This window comes from Corythoichthys intestinalis, chromosome 8 (genome assembly GCF_030265065.1).
Source record: "Corythoichthys intestinalis isolate RoL2023-P3 chromosome 8, ASM3026506v1, whole genome shotgun sequence".
NCBI classification, from domain to species: Eukaryota; Metazoa; Chordata; class Actinopteri; order Syngnathiformes; family Syngnathidae; genus Corythoichthys; species Corythoichthys intestinalis.
The window spans coordinates 27,050,897-27,073,894 of NC_080402.1; the positions used below are offsets into that span (position 1 = coordinate 27,050,897).

General features: G+C 38.6%; 1 protein-coding gene across 26 annotated transcripts in view; it reads left to right on the forward strand.

Annotated features, from left to right (window-relative positions):
- Window positions 1-22,998, forward strand: part of LOC130920019 (receptor-type tyrosine-protein phosphatase delta-like) — a 401,349-nt gene that overhangs the window by 69,164 nt on the left and 309,187 nt on the right. For all 26 annotated transcript variants that reach the window (XM_057842767.1, XM_057842771.1, XM_057842776.1 and 23 more), the window contains exon 3: window positions 8,275-8,300. The gene's annotated coding sequence lies outside the window, so the exon portion shown is untranslated. The remainder of the gene's footprint in view (window positions 1-8,274; window positions 8,301-22,998) is intronic.

Below are 22,998 nucleotides of genomic sequence, written 5' to 3' on the forward strand. Positions count from 1 at the left end.
GCCGGAATGGCGTTCCGCCATCGTATTTCATGGCGGAACGCCGATCCGGTGCGTTCCGGCCCACTTTCACCGCTGCACGTGATAAATCAAAACTGGTCAGACCATAAAGACACTCAGATTCCTATTCTCCATGTCTAAGTTGAAACAGGACAGGTAAAAGGAAAAACAAAACAAAAAAAATGCAGCCCCTTATGACTGGATTTAGCTGTCTTGTAATGAAGAGAACTGTAGTGTGTTCATGTTAATACTTTATTTTGATAGCTACTGTGGAACTCTAGAGTAGCTTGCAAAAGAAGTGGACAAAACAACTTTTTGGTATAAGAGATTGCTGTGGCACCCCGAATTAGTACAGTATTGTTCTTATTACGGTATGTCACTTGACAATTTTACAATTCTAAAAGTTCAAAGTTTTCAATGATGAACAATGATCTGAACTACTTAATTTAAAATTTGTGAATGAAATTTCAAAATACTTTGTGTAGAATATACACTGTTAGGACATGTGTCAAGTTGTGTGAGCATGAGACATACTATTCAGATTTGTGTGCAAAATACAGTACTTAATCACCGTAAAATGATCAATGTTGTTTCAAAGACATCTTTAAGCAGAGGATTCAATACCACATACACCATCTAGAGGCAAGGTCCTCAATTAACGGATCGCGGTCCACGACCGGACCACGGTACACCTCTCTGCGGACCCAGCGCAAACGGCACTTTTCAAAAAAGAAAAAAAAAATATTTGTATGAATTGCTGATCATTCACTATGCGCTACTATTCTGTCGCTAAATTCTGTTTCATTTTTAGTCAAATATCTTCCATGTTCCCACTTCTGTTGTCATTTCTATGATAACGATGCGCTGATTGGCTGAGAGAGCCTGCATGGATGCACTGATTGGCTGAGAGAGCGTGCATGGATGCACTGTTTGGCTCTGAGAGCCTGCATGCTGCTAGCTAGAGTGAACGGACAGCAGCAGTGTGAAACACGAGTAGCACCCGGCATTTTGAAATCTGTTTGTTTACATGCCACCAGTGGAAGATCGAATCTAATGTAATGTGTAAAAAATGTAAAATGTAATGTAAAAAAATGTAATGCTCTTAGTTGACCAAGAGAGGAAAAGTGGACAACGAAAATCGCCATTTGAATGAGGAATGGACTGACAAATATGCGTCCATTTTAACAACTATAAGTACCAAACCTATGTGCTTAATAGAGGTGTGCAAAATTTCCGATTCTTAGATTATTCGCGATTCGGCCGTGGAAGATTCGAGAACGATTCACAAACATCCAAATTCCGATTATTGAAATATGCAAAGTAAAGCGGAAGTACAACACGCTCAGCGCGCCGCACGGTCTTCGGGGCAATGAGGAACGGAGCGAGAGTAGCTAAACATCATGCTTCTCATTACCCGGCCCCTCGGGTAATGCCAATGCTCAACTCACGGCTCTAGCTCAACTTATGCCACGAGATAAAAAAAACAAAACAACATACCTGACTGCTGCCGAAAAGCTGCTACAAAGTACATCCACATAATGTTACGGTAGATATCATTTATATAGGACTAGATGCAATATAGATTCGGTAGTGTTAGCAGCACAGCTACAAAAAGCTAGATGTAACTTCCCTGCAAGGCTGTTGTAGCGAACCTTCCAGGCAAACCTAATTAACTTTTTATCTAAAATACTCCTAAATCGGTAAAATATTGACTTGAATCTATCTTTAAAATAGTTTTAAAACTTTCACATGTCGAATGGTGTTATGGTGTTATGGTGCTTTTCCACCTTTCTAGGCGCTCAAAGCGCTTTACACTATCTCACCATCCACCTACTGGTGACGCAGCACCAGGAGCAACGTGGGGTTCAGTGTCTTGCTCAAGGACACTTAGACGTGTTCATCAGGGCAGAGAATCGAACCCACAACCTCTGGGTTAGGGTACAATTACTCTACCACTGAGCTACGCCACCCCACAGTCGAAAGTAGACAAAAGGGAAATTATGGAATGACGGGAGCAATTTTAACAACTAACGGTTGATTCACAACATTAAAATAATTGAATGTAGTTTAAAGCTGCTGATATAGAATGGGGACTAGAGTTTTTTTATTTATTGTTATTTTTGTATATTTTTTTACTGCTATATGTTAACTTGATACTGAAATAGTAGTTTGGTTTACCCTGAGAGTATTTTTGAACAATTTTGGAACTAATGTACAAAACATTTTAAAAAATAAAAATAAAAAAAAATAAAAAAAAGGAGGGGGGTGCATCAATAATCGTTTTATAATCGAATCGGAGCCTCTGAATCGTAATCGTAATCGAATCGTTAGTTGCCCAAAGATTCCCAGCTCTAGTGCTTAATATGCTTAAAGACAATTGCGCTGTTAAAAGTGAAAATGTGAAACGCCATTATGTTGAAGAGCACAGCTCTTTTGAAGAGAAGTTTCTTCCTAAATCAGAATTGAGAAAGCAAGAAATTAACAGGTTGAAGTAGGCATATCAAGAGTCAAGCAAGGTTATTGTTAAATCTATGACACAACAACAAATTGCAACGGAGGGCTGACTCAGAGTGTCGTGGGTGTTGGCCAAACATAAGAAGCCGTTCTCTGGTTGAGAAATAATAAAAGAGTGCATGACTGAAGTGATGGCAGCAATGTTTGAAGGAAGGAGGAAATGACAGCAAAAGTCAAACAAATCTATCTCCCAGATTCATCAACCACAAGACGCACTGAAGTAGTGGCTGATGGTGTGAATAAACAGCTTTATGACCCCCAAATGCCATTTCTCTCATTGAGCAGTGTTTTACGGTTAAAGTTACTGTCAATAATTATTATGTTTGCACCTTAATGTCATTAATGTTCTGTACATGTGAACGTGTACTGTACTACTTGCACTTTTTTTTTTTTTTTGTCAAGCAGTGTCTCACAGTTACATAATGTATTGTCAATAGTTATTGTTTGCACCTTAATGACTGTCAATTATTTATATATATATATATGTTATAAATGGACCCATGCTTGCATGAAAAAAAAAGCAATTGTGGACCTTCAAGATTTGTATTTGAGGACCCCTGATCTAGAATTATCTATCTTCTGACCATGTGTTTTTCCACTTGTCAACGTTGATTCGTATTGACGACAGAGGTTTAAAAGAACATACACTAAAACATTACATATAGTGGTAGCCCTGGAGCAAAAACAAGAAGTCCAGCAGTATTTCATACTGTTTAAATCTGAAAGAGCAGCATTACATTGAATGCTATCATGATGCACATAGCCACTGGGCCACTCAGACTCTCATTTCACTCCTAAATGCACTCATCACTAATGAATCACAAGCTGCTTTAGAGCTGGCTGAGCACACAGTAAATCCTTGGCCGAGCTCCAGTATGCAACACACACTGGCTTTGACAGAGATTGAGAGAGTGTGTCCAAGAGCCCCAATTACCTTCACATCCAATGTAAGACAACAAGCTACAGAGCTAATTACAAGGCCGCCACATGGAGATGGGAAACACTGGAGCATGCACACAAGATAGGACCACTTAACACACTTTCTAGTCACTTGATGGTTTGTTTACAGCACATTTATCATAGGAATTAGTGCCGTTGTTATATTATTAGCATAAATGATGATTACAACCTCTAAGCTAGTGATCTTTATTGAGTCATCAATAAAACTGTGATTGCATTGTTGGCCGGAATTGATTTATACTTCACTCTTCGTGCAAGATCAAATGCTACAAAATGCCCCCACATGAACTACATTGCCACTCACTAAATCTCTTAAAATGATTGTATTTAGGCTATCAATCTGCAGGTGGTTTTCCTGGGCATAAATATCACTGATGGTGGCTTGGTGGATCTGGTTGACTGTTAGTAATTGGGCAAAGTAATTGAACCTAATGAATATGCCAACATCTTGCTTCTTTCTCCATTGAGCGCAACTGGATTAAATTTACTGTGCTTACTTTAAAAACTTAAAGACTCCATCAGTAAGGTACTTACTTTATACAGCCCCCCCCACACACACACAGAATAGCTTAGCTCAGTAGATCAATGGCCTCTTGGTCAATGTCTCCTTTGGGACGGTTATCTATCCACACCTCACTAATGAAACACTCTGATCTCTACAAGTGTGTGTGTTTCTGTCATTATATGTGTGTTTGAATATGTCTGTGTGTGTCCAGCCCTTATTGATATGTTTTAATTATAATTTTTCAGTTAATTACAGATTAGTTCTATTTGCAGTGAGAGGCACACAATTTAATTAAATTCTAAAAATAACTCTGGTAAACAACCCAATTTACGTGATACTTTATATCCTCCGCTCCCTTTTTTTTAATAGAGATTCTTTTGTGGGAGTTTTTTGTTCTCTTTTTCAGCATATTGTAGCATGTTGTTCTACTTCCCAATGGGGCAATGCTGAGAAACATTGAGTCACCAGTTCTGGGATTTTTATTTAGGAAAACGATGAAGCCAATTATGGATCATTCTAATTCTTAAATGCACCTGTTTTCGTTTTTGTTACTCTTGCAAACATACACCTCATGGGGTATGCCTGGACAGTCTAATGAGACCCCTTACTAGAGCTGTACAAAACTTTACACAGATAATTTTGCTCTGAGAGAGGCGTGTTGTATAACATTCTGTGTCAAAAGTATGACTACAGTAGTACTCCTCACTGCTGTCGCTGCTTTCATACTGAAAGAACTTTTTGCTATTTTGTCCCTTACCTTTGGCAAAATGAATATAGCAGGAGAACAAGCCCTTTAACCTCTATTTTTATGCTTTACACATGATATCTGGCTGACATGGGACTGAAACACTATTTCATCACTTCTTTCACATGATGATATCTAGTCAAAAACACTAGCAGGGGTGAGAAGGCACAAAGAACTAAGCTCTTGAGATGTACTGTATGATGAGGTATTGCTTGTATGATGATGTTTAAATATCATGGCTGTCCACTGGGATGTTAAGAATGTGAATTTCAATTTTAAAGACTCAATTTTGGTTAAACTTCTTGTATTGGTTCTCATTAAAATGCACATACAGTGGGGCAAATAAGTATTGAGTCAACTACTAATTGTGAAAGTTCTCCCACTTGAAAATATTAGAGAGGCCTGTAATTGTCAACATGGGTAAACCTCAACCATGAGAGACAGAATGTGGGGAAAAAAAACAACAGAAAATCACATTGTTTGATTTTTAAAGAATTTATTTGCCAATCATGGTAGAAAATAAGTATTTGGTCAATACCAAAAGTTCATCTCAATACTTTGTTATGTACCCTTTGTTGGCAATAACGGAGGCTAAACGTTTTCTGTAACTCTTCACAAGCTTTTCACACACTGTTGCTGGTATTTTGGCCCATTCCTCCATGCAGATCTCCTCTAGAGCAGTGATTTTTTTGGGGCTGTCGTTGAGCAACACGGACTTTCAACTTCCTCCACAGATTTTTTATGGGGTTGAGATCTGGAGACTGGCTAGGCCACTCCAGAACTTTGAAATGCTTCTTACGAAGCCACTCCTTTGTTGCCCTGGCTGTGTGTTTGGGATCATTGTCATGCTGAAAGACCCAGCCACGTCTCATCTTCAATGCCCTTGCTGATGGAAGGAGATTTTCACTCAAAATCTCTTGATACATGGCCCCATTCATTCTTTCCTTTACACAGATCAGTCATCCTGGTCCCTTTGCAGAAAAACAGCCCCACAGCATTATGTTTCCACCCCCATGCTTCACAGTGGGTATGGTGTTCTTCGGATGCAATTCAGTATTCTTTCCCCCCCAAACACGAGAACCTGTGTTTCTACCAAAAAGTTCTATTTTGGTTTCATCTGACCATAACACATTCTCCCAGTCCTCTTCTGGATCATCCAAATGCTCTCTAGGGAACCGCAGACGGGCCTGGACGTGTACTTTCTTCAGCAGGGGGACACATCTGGAAGTGCAGGATTAGAGTCCCGTGTGGCGCATTGTGTTACTGATAGTAGCCTTTGTTACTGTGGTCCCAGCTCTCTGTAGGTCATTCACTAGGTCCCCCCGTATGGTTCTGGAATTTTTGCTCACCGTTCTTGTTATCATTTTGACCAGTGTTGTTAATAATGGCGTTAGAATATAACAGCGTTACTAACGGCATTATTTTTTTTCAGTAATGAGTAATCTAATTAATTTTCTCATCTTGGCAACGCCGTTACCGTTCCTGAGGCAGGAAAGGCGTGCGTTACTAAGTTGGTTGAATAAAAAAAGTCTGAGAGAAACGGACTCACGGAGACGAGAGAGCAGAACAGGAGTGGGGAAGACGCCGTTGCAACCACGATGCTAGGTGGCTCCAATAATACCTGACTGTAGCCATAGCCGACAAAGTACACCTACATGACACGGTAGATATCATATTAAAGAACTAGATGCAAATGTCAGACACAACTGCATTGGCAACTTGTTTCAAGGACTACATGCGTTAGTAAACAGCCGCCATCTTAAAGCAGTAGACCTCTCAGGAAGGCTCTGATGTAGAGAGCCTTCCTAGCGAACCTAAGTAACTTTTTTTTTTTTAAATCTAAAATGCTCCTAATTCGGCAAAATCTTAACTTAAATCTATCTTTAAATCATGAAGCGGTTTTAAAACTTACACATGTTTAAATTAGACAGAAGGGAACTAATGCAATAACGGGAGCAATTTTAACAATTTTAACGGTTGATTCACAACTTTAAATGACTTCCACACATAGCAAAGGTTACTATCTAGTTATCACAATACCCTTGTTTCTAGTTAAGTGGACGGTAAAGAATTGGGCTTGGGCCAATTGTCCCCCAAACCCTTTAAACTTCACATTGCGTGACCTGTTTTTTTTTTTTTTTTTTTTTTGAGAAAAAAAAAAGAAAATTATCACTAGTTACTTTGCCAAGTAACTAATTACTCTTACATTCAGGTAACTAAGTGACTAACGCAATTACTTTTTGGGAGAAGTAATTTGTAACTGTAATTAATTACTTTTTTAAAGTAAAATTAACAACACTGATTTTGACGCCATGGGTGAGTTCTTGCATGGAGCCCCAGATCAACGGAGATTATCAGTGGTCTTGTATGTCCTCCATTTTCTAATAATTGCTCCCACAGTTGATTTCTTTACACCAAGCGTTTTACCTATTGCAGATTCAGTCTTCCCAGCCTGGTGCAGGTCTACAATTTTGTCTCTGGTGTCCTTCGACAGCTCTTTGGTCTTGGCCATAGTGGAGTTTGGAGTGTGACTGACTGAGGTTGTGGACAGGTGTCTTTTATACCAATAATGAGTTAAAACAGGTGCCATTAATACAGTACAGGTAATGAGTGGAGCCTCGTTAGACCTTGTTAGATCTCGTTAGAAGAAGTTAGACCTCTTTGACAGCCAGAAATCTTGTTTGTAGGTGACCGAATACTTATTTTCCACTCTAATTTGGAAAAAAATTCTTTAAAAATCAAACAATGTGATTTTCTGTTTTTTTTCCCCACATTCTGTCTCTCATGGTTGAGGTTTACCCATGTTGACAATTACAGGCCTCTCTAATCTTTTCAAGTAGGAGAACTTGCACAATTGGTGGTTGACTACTTATTTGCCCCACTGTATATAACGAATCTCATATCCAATTTCTGCTAGGTGAATTTCGCATTGAGAATTACAGCAATGTACTGCATTGTTATTTCAACGTCTGGCACAAGAAGACGAAGAAGAACGCACATTGCACCAGCACTATCGCCCCACTTTCAGTCTTGCTCTGCTGGGGTTTGAGGGAAATAAATATTGTACAGGTTCCAAGGATTCAGCAAATGAAGGCTGTTTTTGTGGCGTATTTGTGCGTGTTTATTTGTTTAAATTCTGCAAGTTATTCCATAGACTCCAGCATCTTTCGCAGCAGCCTCTTTTATGATTATTTCATGACATCCCTATCAAATGGTTTCATTGGGGTGTCTTTGTACTATTTCTTTTAGTATCTGCATCATTCCTAGTTAAAAAGACAACTTGCAAGGGGTGCTTTAGTACACTAAGGGGTTTCCCTCTTAGAGATGTGTAAGATATAGTGAGGTTTTATGATGTCTTGAACTCATGGTACATACCATGATTGGGCATTTTCTAGATGAGTTGAGTTTTTGGATGAGTGCTTGTACAATTAAATCCACTATCTTTTTGGCATCAGTAACAATCTTTCTGTAAAATCTTTTGTACCCATGCCGACATTTATATTAATATTCTTTTCCCTTCCTCTCTTTTCTCTTTCCTTTTCTGTCTTCACAGTTTGACGTGTTGAAGTGCTGCTAAAGGTAAGGGAGAAGCTCATTATTTCCTGATTCATTTTCATCCTCAAAAAACATCCCCAAACACAGCAGGTCAACAGCACATTTCCTATAACAAAGCAATCAGATTTTTGAAAATTATGTAGAGCTCACTGTACAATGCATTGTGTTCACATAAATAATGAGGAATGAAATACTGCACAAATGATAATGAACACACCCTGAGCTGACGTAACCAGGTGATTTTAACAAAAAAAAAAAAAAAAGCCAGCTATTGGACAAATGGAACATTTTTATTCATGTTAAAATTAGCCTTGTTTTGTAATACGATAACCATGTTGATTCTCTTTTTGCGGTGTTTAACGGAACACACAATTCCAGATTTAACTCATTGAGTGGCAACTACGATCCAAACGAAGAGTGCCAATGAATTTTTTGCATTATTTATTAATGAGTGGATGTGACTCCTGACCGTTTGTGCTGTTGTTTTTAAGCCTGGGTAACAGTTTTGTGGCCACTTGATGGCACCAATCGCAAGAAGCATGTGAAGGCGAGTAGGCAAAAAATTAGAGCGAGGGAATGGCCCTGTTCCTCACACATATGGAAATTTACAAACAGCTTTAGCAAAGCAGTTATCGGAGTAAACCAATTAAAGTTGACAAAAAGGCGAAATAAAGGGAACAAAGAGGAATGTAAAGTGTGCATGATGACATCATGTCAATATGGACCAAACTCTCTGAGGAATGCTTCCTGCACCTTGTTGAATCTATGCCACGAAGAATTGAGGCAGTTCTGAAGGCAAAAGGGGGTCCAACCCATTACTAGCATGGTGTACCTAATAAAGTGGCCGGTGAGTGTATATATATGTATATATATTATGGGAGGCCTTTTGAGAAGTAAATCATACTTGCTCAGACATGCACAACTATACTCACAATATTTACGGTAATAATATGATTTGACAACTTCTCCAACTTACCAGAATCTAGGAGAAAACAAAACAGATGAGACTTTTCTTTTAAAGGCTGCTATATAACTTGCTCGTTTCATCATGATGAGTAAATGTTTCTTCCATGGATTTATACGGTAAAATGAAAGTGAGAACGTAAGTCGGAAATCCGTGAGAGCTCATCGCTGTCAACACGACAGTAACAATAGAAACTATTGTTATTTGGGTTTGAGTTTCCCAAGGGACAGATATAGTTGACGGACAGAGGAAGTCTGTGTGCTTACGTTTGTTATGGTCCGAGTTGTGGAGCTGCAATAAACGTTGACTCAAATGAGTTCAAAAAACTAAATTCTGTGCTTTATAAAGCGTGAAAAAAGCAGAATTTAACACAGATGAAATCATCCGGCTGATTAGAGTGAAGTATTACCAGGGGTGAAAGTGAGCGGGAACGGTCAGGAACACAGTTCCGGTCAAAGATTCAGGGCTGGAATGCAGTTCCGGTATAAGATTCAGGGCAGGAACGCTGTTCCGTTATACGGCGCTTTGAGTCTGAAAATATGACGGCAACTGTCAAAAAGTTATGTAAAAAAAGAAAAATACAAAGCTGCCACACATGCATTTCTTCTCCAAGAAGAAAACAATCTACCAACATCAAATTTACATACACAAGTGTTAACAACAAGCAAAATAAAGTGCTGTGTCGGGTAATCCGTTTCCACCGATATTTATTATTTATTTCATTCCACGGATGGCATGGAGGTTTCCCCAGCTGCTTCAGTTATCTGAGTCTGACGAATTCACGCAGCAAAGCAAAACGCCTGGACTCATTTATCCGTTCAATTGGCTGACTTACTGACATGTGATCACCAGAGATAGTTATCTCTGATTGGTTCAGATGTGCAATTTTTCTGAAACAGAAAAAAAAAAAAAAAAAATCAAATCTTTAAAAGCAAGGAAAGAGCTAAGGTGGCTTATTTATCATATTTTGTTTTATTTGCTCTGATGAGGAGGTTCAAAACATCTTAGCTGTCAATGTGCACTTTGGACTTAGATTTGTTCATTTGTGTTAGGCTACCTATTCATTTCCTTATGATTTAAAAAAGTAAATGTGCGATCTTCAAAATATATTCCATTTCACTTTGCATAATATAAGCCATTTGTACTTATTTTTTCTGAATGTATGTTACTTATATCTTTATTATTAAAAAACACAACAAAAAGTAAATGTTTACATTATCTTCAATTTCAATATACATCTTATGTTCTTAAGTAGTTAAAATTGAGATTTGGCATCTAGTATGTGAGGAAATGAGGGAAAATAGAAATTAGGAGATGGGGGTTGGGGTTATAGCTGTTTTTGTTAACTTTTATTTTGCAAATCATTGAAAAAAATACAATTTTGAATGAAAATCAGTGTTTGTATGTGTTATAGAAATAACTGACCAAAACAGTTTTCTTTGCATTTCAGTTGTTTTGACCCCCCCCCCCCCCAAAACAATAAATAAATAAATAAATTAATAAATGAATAAATAAAATTAAATAAATTAATAAAATTTCTGGCTCCGTGGTGACCTTCACTTCGGGGAGTTCCGGCAAGAAATTCTAACCGCTTTCACCCCTGAGTATTACCGAAACAAAATGGTGACGTCACGTACCGTAATGGTCAGCAACGGGTCGCCGCATACGTTTCTTCAACACATTGTGGCTGTGTCAATTTAAAAAAATCGGTTTATATTTATAAGTAGAGCTGGGAATCTTTGGGCACCTAACGATTCGATTACGATTACGATTCAGAGGCTCCGATTCGATTATAAAACGATTATTGATGCACCCTCCTCCTTTTTTTTTTATTTTTATTTATTTTTTTAAGTTTTGTACATTAGTTCCAAAATTGTTCAAAAATACTCTCAGGGTAAACCAAACTACTATTTCAGTATCAAGTTAACATGTAGCAGTAAACAAATATACAAAAATGACATAAAATAAAAAAACTCCAGTCCCCATTCTGTATCAGCAGCTTTAAACTACATTCAATTAATTTAATGTTGTGAATCAACCGTTAAAGTTGTTAAAATTGCTCCCGTTATTCCATAATTTCCCTTTTGTCTACTTTCGACATGTGAAAGTTTTAAAACTATTTTAAAGATAGATTTAAGTCAATATTTTACCAATTTAGGAGTATTTTAGATAAAAAGTTAATTCGGTTTGCTTGGAAGGTTTGCTACAACAGCCTTGCAGGGAAATGTACTGCTTTAAGATGGCGGCCATTTACTAACGCCCGCATCTAGCTTTTTGTAGCTGTGCTGCTAACGCTACCGAATCTATATTGCATCTAGTCCTATATAAATGATATCTACCGTAACATGATGTGGCTGTACTTTGTAGCAGCTTTTCGGCAGCAGTCAGGTATGTTGTTGTGTTTTTTTATCTCGTGGCATGAGTTGAGCTAGAGCCGTGAGTTGAGCATTGGCATTACCCGAGGGGCCGAGTAATGAGAAGCATGATGTTTAGCTACTCTCGCTCCGTTCCGTCCCGAAGACCACGCGGCGCGCTGAGTGTGTTGTACTTCCGCTTTACTTGGCATATTTCAATAATCGGAATTTGGTTGTTTGTGAATTGTTCTCGAATCTTCCACGGCCGAATTGCGAATAATCTAAGAATCGGAAATTTTGCACACCACTGTTTATAAGTAATATATATATATATATATATACATATACAGTGCTGCTCAAAAGTTTGTGAACCCCCTCAACATTTTGGAATTTTCTATTATTTCAACCTGATTTCCTAATCAATCAATTCAGTAGTTTTTTTTTTGTTTTTTTAACAGTTGTGTTGTCGAGACTAAATTAAAAAGAGTTTTCATCAACTGATGTAGGTGCAAAATTGAACTGTTTGGTCACAACCAAAACCGCCATGTCTGGCGAAAAGTCAACACTGCATACCACCAAAAGAACCTTCTCCCAACAGTGAAGCATGGAGGTGGGAATGTCAAGATCTGGGCTTGCTTTTCATCCTCAGGACCTGGACAACTCCACATAGTCCAGGGAATCATGAATTCTGAGGAATATTGTCAAATCCTAGAACATAACCTGACGCCACCTGTTTTGAAGTTAAAGCTTGGCAGAAGGTGGATCATGCAACATGATAATGATCCAAAGCATTCCAGCAATACAACCAAGGAATGGCTGAAAAAGAAGAAGATTCGTGTTCTGGACTGGCCCAGTCAAAGTCCTGACCTAAATCCCATTGAAATGCTGTGGCGGGACCTGAAGCGAGCAGTTCATGCCAGACGCCCATCAAACCTCTCTCAACTGACTGCGTTCTGCAAGGAAGAATGGGCAAAAATCCCCCAAAGTAGATGTGAGAGGCTGATTAGTCACTACAGAAACCGTTTGGTTGAGGTAATCTCTGCAAAAGGAGGCGCAATATCCTATTAACTGAAGGGGTTCACATACTTTTGCACACATGATATCTGAGTTTTTCTTAAATCAACCACTTTTGTTAAATAAAGAATGACAATATAACTATTTCTTTTGTTTCAGTCCATTATTTGGAATGTCAGTATTGTGGATTTGGGTATAACTTAACATTTAATAAGGTTATTTTAGTTTTTTTTACAAAAAATCTGACCATCGCTGTGGGGTTCACAAACTTTCGAGCAGCACTGTATATATATATATATATATACAGTGCCTTGCAAAAGTATTCGGCCCCCTTGAATCTTGCAACCTTTCGCCACATTTCAGGCTTCAAACATAAAGATATGAAATTTAATTTTTTTGTCAAGAATCAACAACAAGTGGGACACGATCGTGAAGTGGAACAACATTTATTGGATAATTTAAACTTTTTTAACAAATAAAAAACTGAAAAGTGGGGCGTGCAATATTTTTCGGCCCCTTTACTTTCAGTGCAGCAAACTCACTCCAGAAGTTCAGTGAGGATCTCTGAATGATCCAATGTTGTCCTAAATGACCGATGATGATAAATAGAATCCAAATGTGTGTAATCAAGTCTCCGTATAAATGCACCTGCACTGTGATAGTCTCAGGGTTCTGTTTAAAGTGCAGAGAGCATTATGAAAACCAAGGAACACACCAGGCAGTTCCGAGATAATGTTGTGGAGAAGTTTAAAGCCGGATTTGGATACAAAAAGATTTCCCAAGCTTTAAACATCTCAAGGAGCACTGTGCAAGCCATCATATTGAAATGGAAGGAGCATCGGACCACTGCAAATCTACCAAGACCCGTCCGTCCTTCCAAAATTTCTTCTCAAACAAGGAGAAAACTGATCAGAGATGCAGCCAAGAGGCCCATGATCACTCTGGATGAACTGCAGAGATCTACAGCTGAGGTGGGAGAGTCTGTCCATAGGACAACAATCAGTCGTACACTGCACAAATCTGGCCTTTATGGAAGAGTGGCAAGAAGAAAGCCATTCCTCAAAGATATCCATAAAAAGTCTCGTTTAAAGTTTGCCACAAGCCACCTGGGAGACACACCAAACATGTGGAAGAAGGTGCTCTGGTCAGATGAAACCAAAATTGAACTTTTTGGCCACAATGCAAAACGATATGTTTGGCGTAAAAGCAACACAGCTCATCACCCTGAACACACCATCCCCACTGTCAAACATGGTGGTGGCAGCATCATGGTTTGGGCCTGCTTTTCTTCAGCAGGGACAGGGAAGATGGTTAAAATTGACGGGAAGATGGATGCAGCCAAATACAGGAACATTCTGGAAGAAAACCTGTTGGTATCTGCACAAGACCTGAGACTGGGACGGAGATTTATCTTCCAACAGGACAATGATCCAAAACATCAAGCCAAATCTACAATGGAATGGTTCAAAAATAAACGTATCCAGGTGTTAGAATGGCCAAGTCAAAGTCCAGACCTGAATCCAATCGAGAATCTGTGGAAAGAGCTGAAGACTGCTGTTCACAAACACTCTCCATCCAACCTCACTGAGCTTGAGCTGTTTTGCAAGGAAGAATGGGCAAGAATGTCAGTCTCTCGATGTGCAAAACTGATAGAAACATACCCCAAGCGACTTGCAGCTGTAATTGGAGCAAAAGGTGGCGCTACAAAGTATTAACGCAAGGGGCCCGAATAATATTGCACGCCCCACTTTTCAGTTTTTTATTTGTTAAAAAAGTTTAAATTATCCAACAAATGTTGTTCCACTTCACGATTGTGTCCCACTTGTTGTTGATTCTTGACAAAAAAATTAAATTTCATATCTTTATGTTTGAAGCCTGAAATGTGGCGAAAGGTTGCAAGATTCAAGGGGGCCAAATACTTTTGCAAGGCACTGTATCTGTCCCCATCCATGTACCCGTTTATAATGCGCACCATGATTTTACAAGTTGATTTTGGGGGGGAAAAGTGTGCGTTATTTTCGGGAAATTACGGTAATTTTCCTTTCCAATTGTGCACAGTATAATTGTCAGTGTATGAGACTCTACTATTACATGTGAGAGAATATAGCACTGTTTGTTAGAGACTACAATATACTACAATGGTTGATCAAGTTTAGTAGTGTGTGTGTGAGGGACTATACTAGTTTGAGTCAAAGACTATACAATTGTGTGTGAAAAACTATAGTAGTGTGTGTGAGAGACTGTACTAGTGTGTGTGAGAGACTGTACTAGTATGCGTGAGAAATTATATGTGTGAGAGACTATACTATTATAAGTGAGAGAGTAGTGTGTGTGTGATATTATATTAGTGTGTGTGAGAGACGAGACTAGTCTGTGTGTGTGAGTATAGTAATGTGTGAGAGAGTATAGCAGTTTGAGTGATAGACTATACAACCATATTTTTTGGACTACAAGTCGCACCTGTGTATAAGTCGCACCAGCCATAAAATGCCCAACAAAGAGAAAAAAAAACATATATAAGTCGCACCGGAGTATATAAGTCGCATTTTTGGGGGAAATTTACTTGATAGAATCCAACACATAGAACAGATATGTCATCTTGAAAGGCAATTTAATATAAAAATACAATAGAGAACAACATGCCGAATAAATGTACAGTGTACAGTGCATGAACAACGAAATACGAATATACTGTCCTCACCAGAACGCTACAGCTCGGTCCTGGCTATACAGCGAACTCCCAAATGACGATGCTGGACATCCGTATAATTTGCTGAATCAATTCAATCGTAGATACTAATAAACAGTAACAATCTAGTTTCCGTCCGTGTAACTTCTATATGTTGGGACAAATTGAATCACGGTAGTGCAAAACCGTCATCTGAATTAGTCCACCACTTATAGTTTCATTCCCAACAGCATGCACTATTAGAGTGAATGAACACACAATTTTTATATCTTAGTAAAAGATCAAGATCCAAGTTAATCACACGTACACATGCCTACTATTTAGTAGGCATTTTATGTCGACATGTTCAGTACCTGCTTTTTAGGATCTTAGTAACTAATACTTTGAGAAGATGAAATTTAATAGTAGAGCTGTGTGAAGAGTTATATTCACACACAATCAATAATGATAACATACAGTACAACAAATCCTCATCCGCACTTCCTCACTGCCACAAGCTGTTAGTCATAACTGCCTCCGACTTTTACAGAGCATGTCCGCTGTTATTGTTTATTTGAGGATCAGGGCTTGCAGCTTGAGTGTATCTCGAAGTTATTATTCTCAAGCAGGGTTGATATGTTGTAATAGTCGACTAGAATACTTGAACAAAAAAATTGTCATGTACCAAAAACAAAGCTTTAAAAGTTTATTTTCCCTGTTCATCTGTGGCAGACATCTGTGCGCAGTGATATTCTTATTGTTTATGGTAAATATACTAAAACACTACATCATAGTCCTGTACAACTCACATATCAACCATCTCTTTATTTTCATCAAGACTAATTAGTTGCTGCATTGTTCACTTATATGGTTAGACAAGACAGTATCTTGATCATGAGCATCCCAGCGGAAAGAATGTTATTTAATAAAGTGAAAAGAAACTGAATTTCATTTTTCCAATGTGTAATAGATGAGAAAAATGTAAAAGACAGCCAACATTTACGAGAAGGAGGAAAAATAGCCATTGTAAAATATTTTAAAATGCGAAGACTAGTTTAGCCAGTCAAATGCAAGTATTTCTGTCCCAGACGGAGAAGGGAGAAAGACAGAGACAAATTGCTGATGTACAGAAACTGTAAGGAGTATGTACCTATTTTCTTAGCTACTTTTTACCTGTTTTGAGTGAATCAGCGTTTATATGCTGTACATCCATAGCGTCCCTTTGTTACAGAATGGCTGTGCTTGCAAGCGGAGTAATTGTCTGTTTGACGGTAATTTTCTCCATTATCAGAGGTCAAAGAAATGCTTAAATACTTTGTGCAACTTGCTTTCACATGAAGGTCATTTACTACACCAGGTGTTGTCTATTGCCAGGGTTCGTGCTACCTGTTTGCCACATCGGCGACGAAAAATTGAAACGGCATATGGCAAGGAAAATACATTCCTTTTCTTGCCACGCTGGGAAAGAGCAAATTGACGGATGGCAGTCGCTTCGTGTTGAAAAAATTGGTCAAAATCCCTCAATTTTAGGACTGTTTAAATAAACACATCTAACAGCCCCACAATTCTCCCACCAATTCAAATGCAATAAATGTTTTTTTTAAATAAATAAAACACACAAATTATTCAACATAATAATAAAATATTAAATATCACAATGCATAACATGTAATTTGAAAGTAGTTTAGTATACAGTATGAAATGGGTAAGAAACTCAACGCCATTTTTGTTCTCTGCCAATTACATCCAATCAAAAGTGTTGATTTGATTCAGAATGACTGTCATCTTGGCCTGCAAAGTGTACCTGTTAGCAAATTTAAAGTTAAATTGTAATATAATTATATATAATTTATTGTCTATCAGATTTTTCACAATGTGTGTCATTTGAAATCTACAGTATCTTAGTGTAGAATCTGATATATGTGCGAGTAACCGCAGACATTTGTATTTATGTTGAACATGGCGTGCTATGGACAGGTTTCCTGTGCGAAATATGGGGGGCGCCATTTTGGAAAATGTCTGCTCCAAACTTCCGGTTTAGAAAGAACAACATGAATTGTGGTTGAAGTAAGCAGTTTGTTGACAAAGTTAAAACTGCAAACTCAAGCCAGAGGAACCCAAGGAATCTCCAAAAATGGATTCAGCATGACGTGGATGAAAACGTAGATGAGATTGTATGATTGTACTTTTCACTTCGTTGATCATTTGTGGAAAAAATTATAACAACTTATCAGCCTGTGTTGACGTGAGGTATAGATTGACACGCCGGCCATTTGAGTGACCAAAATGAGGTGAAATTACCAAATTATATTACATTTGAAGAATGCAGAAGGGCTGACACAGATTGTTTTGTTACAAGGAAATACTACAAGGTATGTACATATAAACAAAAATAGTATGTCTTTCTTATTTATTGCAGATATTGATCGCAATAAAATATTTTGACAACATGATTCCATTTCTTGTTTTATTTAAAACGATTGGTGCATGTGCAAAACAGGTCAATAAATCACAATTTATAAAATTATTGCAAAAATAGCATAAGAGAATGTGTTATCAGACAGCAGAGCTCCGGAGCCTCGCCAAACTTTCACATGACATTACGGCCTCCAGACGGACTTTCTTCCGCTGTCCTCTGTAATTCCAGCTCCAGTACCGTATATTAAAGTTGCTGCAGTTAAAAAACTCGTAGTTGGATGTCAGGATCGAGCTAATGGTCTGCCACAAGGCGGGCCACCGCCTCCAGCCCCAGCCTTTTGGCCGCCACCGGGTAGAACAATGCAGTCTCGATATATGTCCATCAACGTACATTAAGTGTTGCTGTGAGGCACATCAACTTATCTTCCCTTGCCTAACAGTGTTTTACACCTGTAAACAAAAGAACCAAAAACTTGAAACACTTGCATTTATGCGTTGTAGGGCTGCAGCTATCGATTATTTTAGTAGTCAATTAATCAATGAACTAGTTAGTTCGAATCATCGAGTAATCGGATAAGGAACATCAAAAATTAAAACACCTGGGCTGAGCCTCAAACGGTATTAAAAAAATAAAATAAAAATGAGGATCTATGTAGAACAAAAGAACGATTGGCTAACTTAAATAGCACAAGTCCGCTAGCTTAAATGCTATAAAATGCTAACGTTATTTTTTATGTATTCATTTTTTTTACAATGCTCTTAACAAATGGTGCGGACACATATTCCCACAAAAAACGGCTAAATAAACCTATAAACTAAGTTATGAATATATTAAAAAAAACACATTAGTATAACAAAAACATTGCTTATGTTGGTCTTAACAGGTAGCAGCTAGATTCAGCCACGGTAAATGAGGCAGACTAGAGGGCAGTGTATCCACCCAAATCAAAAAAACTAAATGCAAACACTTTCAAAACAAACCATTACAACACCACTTTAATTAAACGAATACTCGAAGCAGCAAAATTTATTTCGAATCTTATTTTCTAATCAAATGAGTTTATATTGACGATCAGCAAAGGATGTAACTAAAAAAAGGCAGTTTACAGTGTGGGCTATAACGCAGCAGTCGTTTTTCCTCTACTATTTGATCGCTTATAGGAAGGCAGGTTCGCTGGAGGTCAAAATGTCTTTGGATGGCCAAAATAAAAAAAACACCTCGTCGCGATCAGCCATCATTGTTGTTTACATTTGTTTGGAACGCTTTGAGGTCGGAACTGGTACCATCCGAGTGGGATAAATCCAACTTCCCACTTCTCTGGAATGCAGCATAAACATCCTGCTTGTCTAATAAATATCATATGTATATACAGTGCCTTGCAAAAGTATTCGGCCCCCTTGAACCTTGCAACCTTTCGCCACATTTCAGGCTTCAAACAAAGATATAAAATTTTAATTTTTTGTCAAGAATCAACAACAAGTGTGACACAATCGTGAAGTGGAACAAATAATTTAAACTTTTTTAACAAATAAAAAACTGAAAAGTGGGGCGTGCAATATTATTCGGCCCCCTTGCGTTAATACTTTGTAGCGCCACCTTTTGCTCCAATTAAAGGTGCAAGTCGCTTGGGGTATGTTTCTATCAGTTTTGCACATCGAGAGACTTACATTCTTGCCCATTCTTCCTTGCAAAACAGCTCGAGCTCGGTGAGGTTGGATGGAGAGTGTTTGTGAACAGCAGTCTTCAGCTCTTTCCACAGATTCTCGATTGGATTCAGGTCTGGACTTTGACTTGGCCATTCTAACACCTGGATACGTTTATTTTCAACCATTCCATTGTAGATTTGGCTTTATGTTTTGGATCATTGTCCTGTTGGAAGATAAATCTCCGTCCCAGTCTCAGGTCTTGTGCAGATACCAACAGGTTTTCTTCCAGAATGTTCCTGTATTTGGCTGCATCCATCTTCCCGTCAATTTTAACCATCTTCCCTGGCCCTGCTGAAGAAAAGCAGGCCCAAACCATGATGCTGCCACCACCATGTTTGACAGTGGGGATGGTGTGTTCAGGGTGATGAGCTGTGTTGCTTTTACGCCAAACATATCGTTTTGCATTGTGGCCAAAAAGTTCAATTTTGGTTTCATCTGACCAGAGCACCTTCTTCCACATGTTTGGTGTGTCTCCCAGGTGGCTTGTGGCAAACTTTAAACGAGACTTTTTATGGATATCTTTGAGAAATGGCTCTCTTCTTGCCACTCTTCCTTAAAGGCCAGATTTGTGCAGTGTACAACTGATTGTTGTCCTATGGACAGACTCTCCCACCTCAGCTTTAGATCTCTGCAGTTCATCCAGAGTGATCATGGGCCTCTTGGCTGCATCTCTGATCAGTTTTCTCCTTGTTTGAGAAGAAAGTTTGGAAGGACGGCCGGGTCTTGGTAGATTTGCAGTGGACTGATGCCCCTTCCATTTCAATATGATGGCTTGCACAGTGCTCCTTGAGATGTTTGAAGCTTGGGAAATATTTTTGTATCCAAATCCGGCTTTAAACTTCTCCACAACAGTATCTCGGACCTGCCTGGTGTGTTCCTTGGTTTTCATAATGCTCTCTGCACTTTAAACAGAACCCTGAGACTATCACAGAGCAGGTGCATTTATACGGAGACTTGATTACACACAGGTGGATTCTATTTCTCATCATCGGTCATTTAGGACAACATTGGATCATTCAGAGATCCTCACTGAACTTCTGGAGTGAGTTTGCTGCACTGAAAGTAAAGGGGCCGAATAATATTGCACGCCCCACTTTTCAGTTTTTTATTTGTTAAAAAAGTTTAAATTATCCAATAAATGTTGTTCCACTTCACGATTGTGTCCCACTTGCTGTTGATTCTTAACAAAAAAATTAAATTTCATATCTTTATGTTTGAAGCCTGAAATGTGGCGAAAGGTTGCAAGATTCAAGGGGGCCGAATACTTTTGCAAGGCACTGTAGAACTAGATGCAAAATGACAGACTCGACGCCGTTGGCAACACATGCATTGAAAACTACGTGCGTTAGTAAACAGCCGCCATCTTAAAGCAGGAGACTTCCCTTGTAGGCTGTTGTAGTGAACCTTCCAAGCGAACCTAATTAACTTTTTATCTAAAATACTCCTAAATCGGCAAAATCTTGACTTGAATCTATCTTCAAAACAGTTTTAAAACTTTCACATGTCAAAAGTAGACAGAAGGGAAATTATGGAATAACGGGAGCAATTTTAACAACTTTAACAGTTGATTCGCAAAATTAAATGAATTGAATGTAGTTTAAAGCTGCTGATACCGAATGGGGACTTGACTATTTTATTTACTGTTTTAAAATGTTAACTTGATACTGAAATAGTCGTTTATTTAAACCTGAGAGGCTTTTTATACAATTTTTGTAACTAATGCTCGAAACATTAAAAGCATCTAATACCTTGGGAAGTTTGTGGGATTTTCCACTGACAGTTTACAATATTATTTGCACGTTTTACTGACTGACTATGCCATTTCTGTTTGCTATTTAGAATGTTTTGTGTTTGTCACTGAATAAACAGGTCAGTTTCTTGTTACCAACCATTGTGTGTTATTCAAACTCACCTAATTCACCTGGCTAGTTGTTATCAAGAGTACTAAAACCCTTTTCAACATGAGTCTGACAACTAAGTAAGGAGGCTAAATAACTTTAAACTTTAATACATGCTCAGATAGGCCGGTATCGGTATCGGCCAGTATCGGTATCGGATCGGAAGTGCACAACAATATCGGTATCGGATCGGAAGTGCAAAAACCTGGATCGGGACATCCCTACTTGGTACCACATCTGTCTTCATGAACATGTTGCCCTGCCCTGTCGTGATGATGGCAGATGGATGCGGTATTTCCAAATAGGCTTTTTTAAGGGATTTTGATAAGTGATGTTACTCCAGCTACACTGTTGTTTGGGATGAAGAAATTCTAAAACAGAAGTTGCTAGCAGATATGCGGAAGTAAAGCGGAAGTACTTCGGAAACTTATCTATTGTTTTAAATGTTCACAGGAAGTGCACGCGCTAAACCGCTAAACTTAAAGGGATCCTCTATTTTTAAGACAAGTAATTCTTAAAAGATAAATGTTAGTATGAGTTATAATAATTTGATATTAAAACCCCTCTTAATGTTTTTGTTCTAATGAAGTTTGTAAAATTATTTTAAGTGATAGGTCGCCATTGTTGTTACGTAGCAGTGCGTGATGTCACTGGTCCCGTTGCCGAAATTCCAGCGTGTCACTTGTTAGCTTTCCCAACATGTCGTCACTTCTACCCTTCCTATTTGAACCAGATCTGAAAAGTGAAGAGCAGGACAGCACTGTCGGTCGTTCACAAGACGAGCTTCAGGGAAAAATGCGTGCAGCAAATACCTGATAAGACAAAAGTTGGGCAAAACTGGTGATGCGAGAGTCCTGTTGGGAACTCCGGTTGGGAGCGAGAGTGTATGCTGTCCGGTTTTATTAGCAGATATTCAAGGTAAGCATGTTGCGTTTTAAAACTTATCCAAATATAATTATGTAGATTGTTAGCATCCAGAGCTGTTGTGTGCTTTACATACAGTACAGGCCAAAGAGCACACCTTGTGCAATCCATGTCTTGTACATTGTAACGCGTGGTAGCTAGGATACGTGTATAAAAGTACCAAAAAGGGGAGAAGCTTCCACTATGCACATTTATTCACAAAAAATAATATTTCCACCTTGACCACTCTTTACTCGGGAGCTCAGCAGTAAACAAACACGCGTTCCCTGGCGAACTCCAACATTGTTGTGAGGTCCACGTCAGAGTCAATGTCGTCACTGTAGCGTGCCATAATGCTTTAATTATTTAGTATGATTTGGGGAACTCCCACGAAGAATAGTCAACATAAAAGATAGTAATAGTAATCCAAATCCGTGTTTTTTACTCACTCGAAGATCCGGGAATTAGACTGATCCCCTGGCAATGTTGCAGCCATCGATTCCACAAAATAGACTGATTCGAAAAGCCGCTGTGGAACCGACGAATCAAAAAAATGGACAGATCCGAAACCATAATTGCAGACGTGGTGGGACCGTCAGATCCAGAAAATAGACGGATCCCTTACTTGACTGAGGATCCGGGAAAAATGTTCGGGCGCCAATTGTAACGCGTGGTGGGTAGGGTACGTGCATACAGGGACCAAAAAGGGGGAGAAGCTTCACCTTATGCACATTTATTCACTAAAAATAATAATTCCACCATGACCACTCACTTCACTCCCCTTGTTTCCATTTGT